The 12,401-nt window shown below is 42.6% G+C and overlaps 1 protein-coding gene across 21 annotated transcripts in view; it reads left to right on the forward strand.

The window, feature by feature from the left end:
• Positions 1 to 12,401, forward strand: part of LOC126354434 (tyrosine-protein kinase Src64B) — a 269,738-nt gene that overhangs the window by 175,783 nt on the left and 81,554 nt on the right. The window lies entirely within an intron of this gene.

Consider the following 12,401-nt stretch of genomic DNA (forward strand, 5'->3'; position numbering starts at 1 on the left):
CACCTGACATACCATACAGCAATCTTTTCTAAATCGCTTTGCAACTGATACTGGTCTTCGGATGACTTTACTAGACGGTAAATTACAGCATCATCTGCGAACAGTCTAAGAGAACTGCTCAGATTGTCACCCAGGTCATTTATATAGATCAGGAACAGTAGAGGTCCCAGGACGCTTCCCTGGGGAACACCTGATATCACTTCAGTTTTACTCGATGATTTGCCATCTATTACTACGAACTGTGACCTTCCTGACAGGAAATCACGAATCCACTCGCTGAAGCAGACAGAGCACGTTATTAGAGTCTCTGAGGTGGAGCTGTCCCAAAAAATAAATTTCTCAATAACTTATTAGCTTAACTCCGTCCGAACAGGCCATGAAGGTCCAACGGTACTGACCGGCTGTCGTGTCATCCTCGGCCCACAGGCATCACTGGATGCAGATATGGAGGGGCACACCGCCCTCCCGGCTGTATGTCAGTTTACGAGACCGTAGCCGCCACTTCTCAGTCAAGTAGCTTCTCAGTTTGCCTCACAAAGGATGAGTGCAGCCAGCTTACCAACAGTGCTCGGCAGACAGGATACTCACCCGTCCAACTGCTAGCCCAGCCCAACAGCGCTTAACTTAGTTGATCTGACGGGAATCGATGTTACCACTGTGACAAGGCCATTGGCCTCAATAACATATTATAAATTTTAAATTATCAGACCACATTTCATGTATTTCCCACAGGGATACAAATAGTGCCAGTCAGTGTTTTTGGAACTGTTGATACATCATATCCCAGTATGTTTTTCGAACAAGCAGTAGTTAGTCTTAAGGCTGTTCCTTGCAATGCCGTTTAGCTCTATGTAGCAGAGGTGTGTAGCTCCTTTTATGGGTGGCCTGAAGGCTCTGGTGTTTCAGCCTAAAGGTGTTCTACCAGTGTGCTCTCAATTTTAAGGTTCCAATGTTCAAATGCTATCTTTTATGATGGTGCTAAGACAGTGTCACCCTCCATGACACCATTATGCCACTCATCTAAGCTTACTCCAGTGGTCCCTCAGGGCCACCCATCCTCATTCCCCAGCCTGATGGCTGGGGTCTGTCTTTTTCTGTTGCTCCCAAAGCTTCTACTTTGGGAGCAATGCCTCCCAAATGCCGGGGAAATCGGTTCCCTCTCCCCCAGCTGGAGAAGCAACAGCCTTCTCTGGCTCCTCTCATGTGGAAGTGGTTCCTAGGATCTCTACCTTCCATGGTCCCCAGTGCAGTCAAGTGGACACCAGCCTGTGGCTGAAAAAGCTATAGCTGCTGGTTGAAGGGCTTCACGGTCTTCCTCTTTCCCTGAAACTACTTCTCACAAGCCCTCTCAGAAAGCCGCTAAGGAACGGCAAGAGGGCATACAAACGGAGAAGAAATCTGTTGGAAAACAGGAGACTCCGGTGACCCCTACACCACCACTCCCTAACAGTTCTACATCTGAGGATGGGTTGGAGATGCAGGCATCCTCTGAAGACTTAGATCTCGCTGACACCTCAGATGCAGTGGTACTGGATGTGAACACTCAACCAGTGGCATGCCTTTCCCGACTCCAGAAAGTATCATTCTCCAATGGAACTGCGGCAATTTTTTCTCCCACCTGGCTAAGTTGCAACAACTCTTTAAGTGTTACACCTACTTTTTGCATTGCCCTTCAGAAACCTGGTTTCCCGCAATGCTGACCACTGCACTTAATGGCTATCAGGGGTACTATAAAAACTGTCAGGTGGAGTTTTTATCTATGTCCTTAACTCTTGCTTGTAGTGAACCAGTGCCCCTTCAGATAGTTTTTGAAGCTGTGGCTGCAAGGGTGATGATAACGCAGCAAATTATCATCCGTAATGTGCACCTCCCTCCAGATGGTGAAGCGCCGCCCAATGTATTGGCTGCACTAGTTTCCCAACTGCCCCCACCTTTTCTACTTTTTGTTGATTTTAAGGCCCATAACCCTTTGTGGAGTGGAACCAGGGTTACTGGCCATGGTAAAGATGTTAGGACCTAATGACTCAACTTGACATTGGCCTCCTAAATACAAGTGCCCGCACACATATCAGTGCAGCACATGGCACATACTCAGCCATTGATCTCTCAGTTTGCAGTCCTGTCCTTCTCCCATCCATCCACTGGCGAGCTCACGACGACTTGTGTGGTAGTGACCACTTTCCACTGTTTCTGTCCCTACCCCGGAATACCTCATTTAGACGCTTGCCTGGACGAGCTCTTCCCAAGCTGATTGGGATGCCTTCACCTGTGCTTCCATCATTGAATCTCTGTTATGTGGCAACATCATCGAGGTGATCCACACCGTCACTGTTACTATTGTTGCCGCAGCTGAATTGGCAATCCCTTTTTTCTCAGGTTGCCCCCCCCCCCCCCCTCCAGTGGAAGCCAGTGCCTTGGTGGTCACAAGAAATCACTGCGCCCATTAGAGATTACAGGTGGGCCCTCCAATGTCATAAATGCCCCCTGTCCCTGGAGAACGTCCTTGTCTTCAAATGGCTCCATGCCCAGGTCCACCTACTCATCAATTGACAGAAGCAAGAGTGCTGGGATCGCTACTTCTTCACCATTAGAACACGAACCTCTCCTTCTCATGTTTGGACCAAGCTCTGATGCCTTTACGGCTATCAGATCCTTGCAGGTGCACCAGGAATTTCTCCACCTGGAGCTGTATCTGCCTACCCAAATGTAATTGCAGACCGTCTTGCTGAGCATTTTGTTCACACCTCTGCATCTGAGAATTACCATGTAACGACGACAGCTATATTTTGCTCCACACCACTGTGAGCCATATAATGCTCCCTTCAGTGAGTGGGAATTTCTCAGTGCTCTTGCCAACTGTCTTGACATATCCGCTGGTCCAGAATGCATCCATTCCCTGATGCTTAAACATCTGTCAGCAGACTACCAGCATCACCTCCTTGCTGTCTTCAATTGCACATGGAGTGATGGTGAATTCCCATTGCAATGGCGGGGAAGCATTATCGTTCCAGTGCTAAAGCCTAGTAAAAACCCATTACATGTGGGTAGCTATTGTCCTATCAGCCTCACCATTGTTTTGAGCAAGCTGCTCAAACTTATTGCGAGCTGGCGGTTGTGTTGGCACCTTGAGTCTCGGGGCCTTCTGGTTCCATCCTAGGGTGGTTTTTACCAAGTTACTCCACCATCCATAACTTGTTCCACCTGGAGTGTGCCATTTGATCGGTCTTTTCCCAGCAATAACACTTTATTGCTGTCTTTTTTGACCTGATGATGGCCTACAATACCACTTGGCGACACCATATCCTCACTACTCGGCATGAGTGGGTTCTCTGGGGCCCACTCCTGATTTTTATACGGAACTTCTTGTTGCTCTGCACTTGCAGAGTTCGCATTGGTGCTTCCCACAATGCACCCCATACAATAGAATGGGGTCCCACAGGGCTCTGTCCTGAGTGTTCCACTCTTTTTAACTCCAGTCAATAGACTTGTACTAGCAGTAGGGTCCTTAGTATCGCCCCTCCTACATGCTGACAATTATTGTATTTCCTCCTGCTCCTCTTCTATTGGTGCGACGGAGTGCCAGCTGCAGGGAGCCATATGGAAAGTGCAGTCATGGTCGCTCACTCACAGCTTTTAGTTTTCGGCTGCCAAGACCTGTGTAGTGCACTTCTGTCATTGTCGCACTGTCCAGCCCCATCCAGAACTTTACCTCGATAACCAACTACTTGATGAAATTGAGAATTACCATTTTTTGGGACTGGTCTTTGATGCCTGCTTAACTCGACTTCCCTGTCTTCGTCAGCTTAAGGAAAAGTGTTGGCTTCCCCGTCTTCATCAGCTTAAGGAAAAGTGTTGGCGACGTCTTAATATTATTTGATGCCTGAGCCACACCGACTGGGGTGCTGATCATCCTACACTACTAGAGCTGTACGAAGCCCTCGTACTTTCCTGTATTGATTAGACTGGGGGACAGCCATTTTGTTGTCCTAGATCTGTGACTTGTTCTTAACTAATTTTTGGTCTCTAAATTCAAAACTGTTTGCAGTTTTTCTCTATCATGACAAGTTTTTAAACTACAGGATACTCTCTCTTTACCTTAAAAGTCATCAAAACTGGGCATACGAAGGAAAATAAATTGGGTACTAACCAAACGTAGTAGAATATTATAATATTTTATTCATTCAAATGTCATTATAATATTCAGAGTTACATTTTGTTTATATAAATAATAAAAACAAAGGTATTACGGTACAAATTTTTGCTTATAACTTTTCCTACAGTGTTCTATCCGGGGTCATTCTCGCTTGATGCTCCTACAGTAGTCAGCCATCATACCAACATCCCATCTACCTTGATACCTTGCTTCCATGACCTTCAAATCTTGTGGAATCACTCACCCTGTTCATCGCTAACAGCACCAAGATTTTCTGGAAAGTTAGCAAGATGACTATGTAAGAAATGCAGTTTGATACTCATGTTACACCCAAGCTTTTTAAAGCTCCCTAAGAGTTGTTGAACAATTTCGACGTAATTCTGGGCTCTTGTATTTCCTAGAAGTCCTTGACAATACTTTTGAAATCCAGCCGAGCATATTTTCAAGTTCGGTCATTGTTTCTATGAAACATTCATCTTTAATAAGGAAATACCGAAATGATATACTTAAAACAGTCCCCTTCAGTTGACAAAGCTCTAACAAATTGCTTCACCTGACCTAGTTTTGTATGCAAAGGCGGAAATATGATGTTTTTTCTGTCGACAAGTGGATGATTTACTATGTTTGACGGCCACTTTGACTGCACCCAGTGCTTCTCACGAGCTCTGCTGTCCCACATAGCATGGATACTTGGTATATCTGCATTGCTGACCAAGAAGGAAAGAAACCATTTTAAGGTCAGCACAGATGATCAATTGGTGCAAGTTATATTGCAACATATCAGTGACCTTTATGTCTTCATATTTTTCACGCAAGAAAACTGAATGGCCTATTGGGACTGAACTGTATAATTTTTCATTGTGGAGGAGAACACACTTCAAGCTACATTTTGAGCTGAGCTATCTATAAACAGTCTCCATTCGGTTGTGTTATGGTCTGAAATTCCCAATTCCTTCATTGAACCAGGTATGCTGTGGCAATACACAAATCCACCAGCACTCTTAAAGAACTGCAGAAATGCACTCTCTCTCGATCGGAAGTAGGTGATTTTAGCTCCCTTTTCTAACAAGTTTTTTTTTTTGTAGTCTTAATGCTAGAAGTTCTGTTGCTTTTTTGGATAGTCCCAAGTCCCATACCAAGTCATTCAACTCATGCTGATTAAATCCTTTACGGACAGAATCATCATCACCTTTAAAATCTTTGTCGCTACAGTCACTTCGATCTTCGCCTGACGCATCTTCTTGTATTTCCAAAGAGGGTAATTCTTGAAACACTGGCAGTAGAATTTCAGCTGAATGTGGCATAGGGCCCATTGCGGGCTTTAACCTAGGGTAATCTACATCCTGACGTTTTTACAATACAAAAGTAACAATCACTGGATTGGTCTTTGGGTTCTCGCCAAATCATTGGTATTCCAAATGGAAGTTTATCACGTGTTCCTTTTGTCCACATTCTCAAACACTCCACACACTGCTTTGTAAGGGGCCCATGATTTATCTTGGTTGCCAATTTTTACTTTAAAATAAGTAAAATAGGCTTCCCTGACAAAATTACTGATGTTTGTCCATTGACTGGGAATGGTAAAACTGCCACATATATAACAAAACGAATCGGGGCTGTTTAAGCACTTATGACACGAACTACCAGCAGCAGGCAAAAAGAAACTTTTTTGGTTATATATAAATAAGAAGTAAATACTTCTAATCTTGTGTAAATACAAATTCTTGCACTACGCATTGGAAACTAGCTTCACTATATCAGAGTGACAAGTACACCTGTTTACTGCAGCCTCTCATGCATAACTGACCACATTAGTCTAGACAATATTAATCTAAACCTTTCGTGCGGCATCACTATCCCGTCCAGTGATCACTGGTTTAAGGTTCACCAACAGAGTGCAGCACTGCTCTCTGTAACAAACAAGTTACCTGTCAGAAGCGTGACTGCATGCACAACAACTTTAGAAACAAAACTTGACATGATAGGAAAAAACTAATTTCAGTCTTGGAATCAGCATGTCCATTTACCTCTAAAACAGCCTAAGAATCGAAGTCAACAGAAATTAAGTTACAAATTGTTCCCCAGTGTTATGAGTGCGTGGCATATGGTTCAGCATTGCCCTCCACACTGCATCTGCTGGACCCTATCCTCTACTGTAGAGTTTGGCTTGTGAAGATAGCTTTCTGAATGAACTCAATAATTGGCCTCCTTGTGGAAGCTGGTGTTACTCCATTGCGGCCCCGGTGGAAACTACTGCTTGCAAATTATACTGCCCATATTCATAGTTCATCTTGCCATCCAAATTACCATCTCCTTTTCCCTAACATGGCGATCCTTCTCCTGCAACAACAGCCCAGAATGGGGAATCCTCTTGCAGTCCATGTCTGGTCGCTTCTTACTGAACTCGACACTTTCCCTCTACTGCCTTCCTGTGATGGACCTATCGCAAGGCCTAAAAGGTTCAGTTCCTCCTGAGGTCCTCCGCCGGCAATTTTTCTCTCTTCTCAGTGAGTTCCAGGGCTCAGAAATAGTCTACACTGATGTATCAGTGGTCGACAGTCTTGTCAGCATTGCTTATGCTCTCATTGGATGTACTGAACAGAGCTCCTTGCCAGATGGCTGCAGTGTTTTCGCTGCAGAGTTGGTAGCCATCTATCACGCTCCTGAGCATATCCACTCCTACATCGGTTAGGCATCTGTAGTGACTTCCTAAGCAGTCTACAAACTCTTGACCAGTGCTTCCCTAGATATCCTTTGATAATAACTATCCAGGAGTATGTTTATATCCTCAGCAGTAGTGGACTTGCAGTGATCTTCATTTGGACCCTAGGACTTGTCGGGATACCAGGCAATGAACACTCTGATAGTCTGGCCAAACAGGCTACCAGTAAACCAACTGTGGAGATCTGCCTGCTGGAGACTGATCTCCGATAGGTCTTCCACTGTAAAATTTTTGCAGTCTGCGGTAATGAATGGTGCACCCTCATCACACCAAATAATGTTATTAAGGAGGCAATAAATGTGTGGCTGTCATCCATGCAAGTCACTCGCCGCCATGCAAGTCACTCGCTGGGACTCTGTTGCCCTTTGCCGGCTCCGCATCGGCCGTACTTGGCTGACACCCGATTGCCTCCTCCGTTGCGAAGATACATCTCAGTGTCTCTGTGGCTTCCATATAACTGTCATCCACATCTCGTTGGATTGCCCAATTTTAGCCACTCTGCGGCGGACTTTTAAGCTTTCCAGCGCCCTACCTATGGTACTGGGCAACGAAGTCTCAATGGCTGATTTAGTTTCACATTTCATTCATGGGGGGGGGATTATCGTAGATCTAAGGGTGGGCATCTGCCCTTCTCTCCCAGGCCTCCACCCTCCCTCCATTTTACCTCTTCTTCACTTCTTCTTTTCATTTTGTTTGCCTTGGTGTTCGTGTTTTCCCTCTGTGTGTTCATCTCGCCTTGTCTTTTAGGCTGAGATTTTAGTGTGTTGCAGAGTGGCTGGCTCATCCTTTTTTTGTTCTTGTGATCAGCCTGCCCAGGCCATCTACTATATGATTTTATTACTTTCCTCTGCTTTTCCTTTTCGTGACATTTTCCCCTTTTGGTTTGCTTCTTTTGTTTTCTCTTTCAGTGTGGTTCCCTGTCAGTTTTACACCCTGCTACTTTCCCCAACTCCTTTTGGGAATTGTTTTACCCTGATACTTGTTTGCAAGAGGAAAAAGGGACTGATGACCCTTAGTTTGGACCCATTAAACCACAAACAAACCAACCAACCATCTACATCTACATCCACGGTGTGTAGCGGAGGGTACCTTGAGTATCTCTATCGGTTCTCCCTTCTATTCCAGTCTCGTATTGTTCGAGACTGTCGGTATGCCTCTATGTGGGCACTAATCACTCTGATTTTATCCTCATGGTCTCTTAGCGAGATATACGTAGAGGGAGCAATATACTGTTTGGCTCCTCGGTGAAAGTACGTTCTCAAAACTTCAACAAAAGTCCGTACCGAGCTAGTGAGTGTCTCTCTTACAGAGTCTTCCATGGGACTTTATCTGTCACCTCCATGATGCTTTCGTGATTACTTTATGATCTTGTAACGAAGCACGCTGCTCTCCGTTGGATCTTCTCTACTGTAACCTACTTCCTTTGTTTTCGGACTGCATTTCCTTAGGATTCTTCCAATGAATCTCAGTCTAGCATCTGCTTTACCGACAATTAATTTCATATGGTCATTCCATTTTAAATCACTCCTAATGCCTACTCCCAGATAATTTATGGAATTAACTGCTTCCAGTTGCTGGCCTGCTATATTGTTGCTTTCTTTCTGTGCATTCGCAGCACATTACACTTGTCTACATTGAGATTCAATTGCCATTCACTGCACCATGCATCAGTTCGTTGCAGATCCTCTTGCATTTCAGTACAATTTTCCATTGTTAAAACCTCTTGATATACTACAGCATCATCCGCAAAAAGCCTCAGTGAACTTCCGATGTCATCCACAAGGTCATTTATATATAATGCGAATAGCAGCAGTCGTATGACACTCCCCTGCGGCACACCTGAAATCACTCTTACTTTGGAAGACTTCTCTCCATTGAGAATGACATGCTGCGTTCTGTTATCTAGGAACTCTTCACTCCAATCACATAATTGGTCTGATAGTCCATATGCTCTTACTTTGTTTATTAAACGACTGTGGGGAACTGTATCGAATGCCTTGCAGAAGTCAAGAAACATGGCATCTACCTGGGAACCCATGTCTATGGCCCTCTCAGTCTCGTGGACTAATAGTGCGAGCTGGGTTTCACATGGTCATCTTTTTTGGAAACCCATGCTGATTCCTACAGAGTAGATTGCTAGTCTCCAGAAAAGTCATTATACTCTAACATAATACGTGTTCCAAAATTCTACAACTGACCGACATTAGAGATATAGGTCTATAGTTCTGCACATCTGTTTGATGTCCCGTCTTGAAAACGGGGATGACCTGTGCCCTTTTCCAATCTTTTGGAACGCTACACTCTTCTAGAGACCTACGGTATACCGCCGCAAGAAGGGGGGCAAGTTCCTTTGTGTATTCTGCATAAAATCGAACTGGTATCCCATCAGGTCCAGTGGCCTTTCCTCTTGAGTGATTTTGATTGTTTTTCTATCCCTCTGTCATTGAAACATGTCCTGTTACTTAGTCTCCTTGCTTGCTGATTGAGAGTGATCTGCATTATTAGCAAGTTTCTTTTGGTGAGTATGTTATGCATGAGTTTATTGAGTGTTATTTTGTTATGAATAACAGCAGGATACCACGCATTCAAAAACAAAACAATATGAATTCAGTGTGCAATTTATTAAGTAAAATTCTCAAACATGTGCTTAGTATGAAAGCGGAGGAACTCAGACCCAATGTAAACATGAATCAAGAACAAAAACCATGTAAATCCAGGTGAGAGTATACACACAATTTTAACAGAGCAATGTACAATGCAGTTGATCAGTTGTGTGTGCTACATCACTTAAAATGCATGTTACAGTAATGAACAAGAGTAAATAAGACAAATATGGTGTATAAATTACCGTGGCAGTTGCTTGTGTTGCTCATATCAGCTAATTAACAGAAAAAGATCTGCGACATCATGGAAACCTCACTGTTTTGTCCCATGAACTCATAAATACCGAACATTGACCACATAGAACATTAAATGTCTGAAGTTTAGAAATGAAGCAGTCAAAAACATTAAGCATGCAGCAATGCTAATGTATGTCACATTAAAGATATCTCCAAAATGTATCTTATAGTATGATTTGTTGTGATAAACTTTCGGGAAATGTGATGTTGGGGGATAAATAAACTGCTTACAGATTTTATCTTCGAGTTAGCTTTTCATGTTATTTAGTAGTTGATTGTGTAAAGGAAAAAAGGTACAGTATGTAAACGTTTGGATAGAGTTTGATATCGCTACCCCCCCCCCCCCCCCCCCACCTCCCCCGCACCCCCACCCCACCACCACCACAACATAATAATAATAATAATAATAAATCATGAAATCTTGATTGTGGTGACAGAGTGCTCTGTAGTGTAGCCTGAGGTCTAGGTTCCGATCGATAAATGTTGCAGCCTTCCATAGTGTGTAAACCTTACACCTGCTCCAAGGCTTCTTCCTCAAATGCCTCCATAAAAATGTTGGCTCTCACTAGTTATGGTGGTCAGGCCATCATCTCTTCATCCATAGTTATTTCTTTTTAACAGGAAGTCTGTTTGAGAATAATTTTAAACCATTTTGCTTGTGACAGCCCAAATGTCTCTCCTATGAAGTTTAGGGAGTCTCTTAGAGGTGTCACCGTGCATGGTGATGCAGAGTTTAGCACACTGGACTTGCATTCGGGAAGATGACGGCTCAAATTAACTTCTGGTTGACCTGTTTCAGTTTTCTGTGATTTCTCTAAATTGCTCCAGGCATATACAGTAATGGTTCCTTTGAAAGAATATGGCCAATTTCCTCCTTGGCTCATTCCGAGCTTGTGGTCCATCACTAATGATCTCAATGTTGACAAAATGTTAAATCCTAATCTCCTTTCATTCTTCCTTCTGAGAGGTAACCTTGTAAAGGGGAAAACACATTGAAGCTCACCATGAAGGTATTCTTTGTAGAGTTGGAAGTTGTAAAGCTACGAGATGAAATGCACAGAATTTTCCTTGTGCTGGCATATACCAGCAAAGGGAATGATCATCACTGTCAGGTGTTCACTACCTCTTAGTGCTTATGATGGAACAGAGTGGCATGCCTTACCTATGACCACTACAATTGTTTAAAGTTTGTGTCATCGTGGCAATCCACAAATCTGAAAACAAAATAACTGGACGAGTACTCCATTACAGCAGAAATGTGTAATGTCACTTAACTAATACACTGTGATAATATCATCATTAAAGAATGAAGTAGGACAAGAAATAGTCACTGGACTACATAGCAGCATTTGTATTCCTATTTATTTCACCAGTTTTACCACACTCTCTTAAAACTGAATTGTAACAGATGGATTGTAAGGGGATACATCCGAAACAACATGAGGTGAGTGAAATAGCAGAAACTGGTACATACTGTTAGTTCAACAGATCCAAAGTGAGGCAGACCCATGAACATGTTGAACATGACAGGAAAAAGGGAATACATATTTATAATTTTTCCACATGTGCTAATGTACCTTCTTTAAATCCTAAGTGAAATGATGACCTAGGATATGGAAGGCAGGTGGGAGGGGGTAAACCTATTTTCATGTATTAATTAATACAAAACATAAATCAATATACCCATGTTTATGTAGTATGTAATAAAAACAAAATTAATAAAATAGTTAATAAAATTATGAGTCAGAATTGTTGGCCGGTACTTACCTTTGGAAATTAAAATTTCAGGCTGTCAATAATTGCACATAAAAGTAAATACACTATACTAGCTTTTGGAACTCCTTCCTCAGCAAGGAGACAATGATGGATTAGGGAAAGTTTAAAAGGAAGGAGAGGTCACTCTGATCATAAGATGAGAATGCCCCCACTTGTTGTATGAGGACAAGGGGGGAGAGGACTGAAGTGAACAAACTCTTTTCAGTAATGTTGTGCAGGCTGTATAATCTTTTCCATATTAATTGGGTGACATCATTTGATGAAGTCTTATTTAACTGTTTTCAGCTGATCTGTGACAATGAACAATATGTGTGATTACCAGTTTGCAGTCTATTTTTATGCCTCACAAAGCTTCTTGCAGGAGACAGTGAACACCAGTCATGGTCTCTTAAGCAGTACTTGTAATCATTTGTTTATTCAATGGTTTTTAGAAGTTTATTTTGCTCTAATATTTCCACAGGGAAAATTTTTTAGCTATAAAAGCTATAGAAAGGTTTATAGAATTATCAGTATAAGAACAAATAATACAACACATGAATAGCTCCTACTGATTGTCTCACTTTACATTACACCCTGGTCTAATATTCTACCAATTGCTTAAAACTGAGATGAGTGTATCAGAGCTACACCAACAATAAAAAGGAAAGTGATTCTATAAAATGAAGGATACGATGTACAATGTCAAACAAATTGGTTACTTGGAACACAAAGGTTGTATGAACCTTGCGAGGAGCGCAATTAAGTAGAAACTTTGGAAATCAGCCTAAAAAAGGTCCAGTGTGTAGAACTGATTACTGATAAATATTGCATTTTGTTTATGTGTAATAGAAATATTCGCTATGCAGAGCAA

This window comes from Schistocerca gregaria, chromosome 3, assembly GCF_023897955.1.
Source record: "Schistocerca gregaria isolate iqSchGreg1 chromosome 3, iqSchGreg1.2, whole genome shotgun sequence".
NCBI classification, from domain to species: Eukaryota; Metazoa; Arthropoda; class Insecta; order Orthoptera; family Acrididae; genus Schistocerca; species Schistocerca gregaria.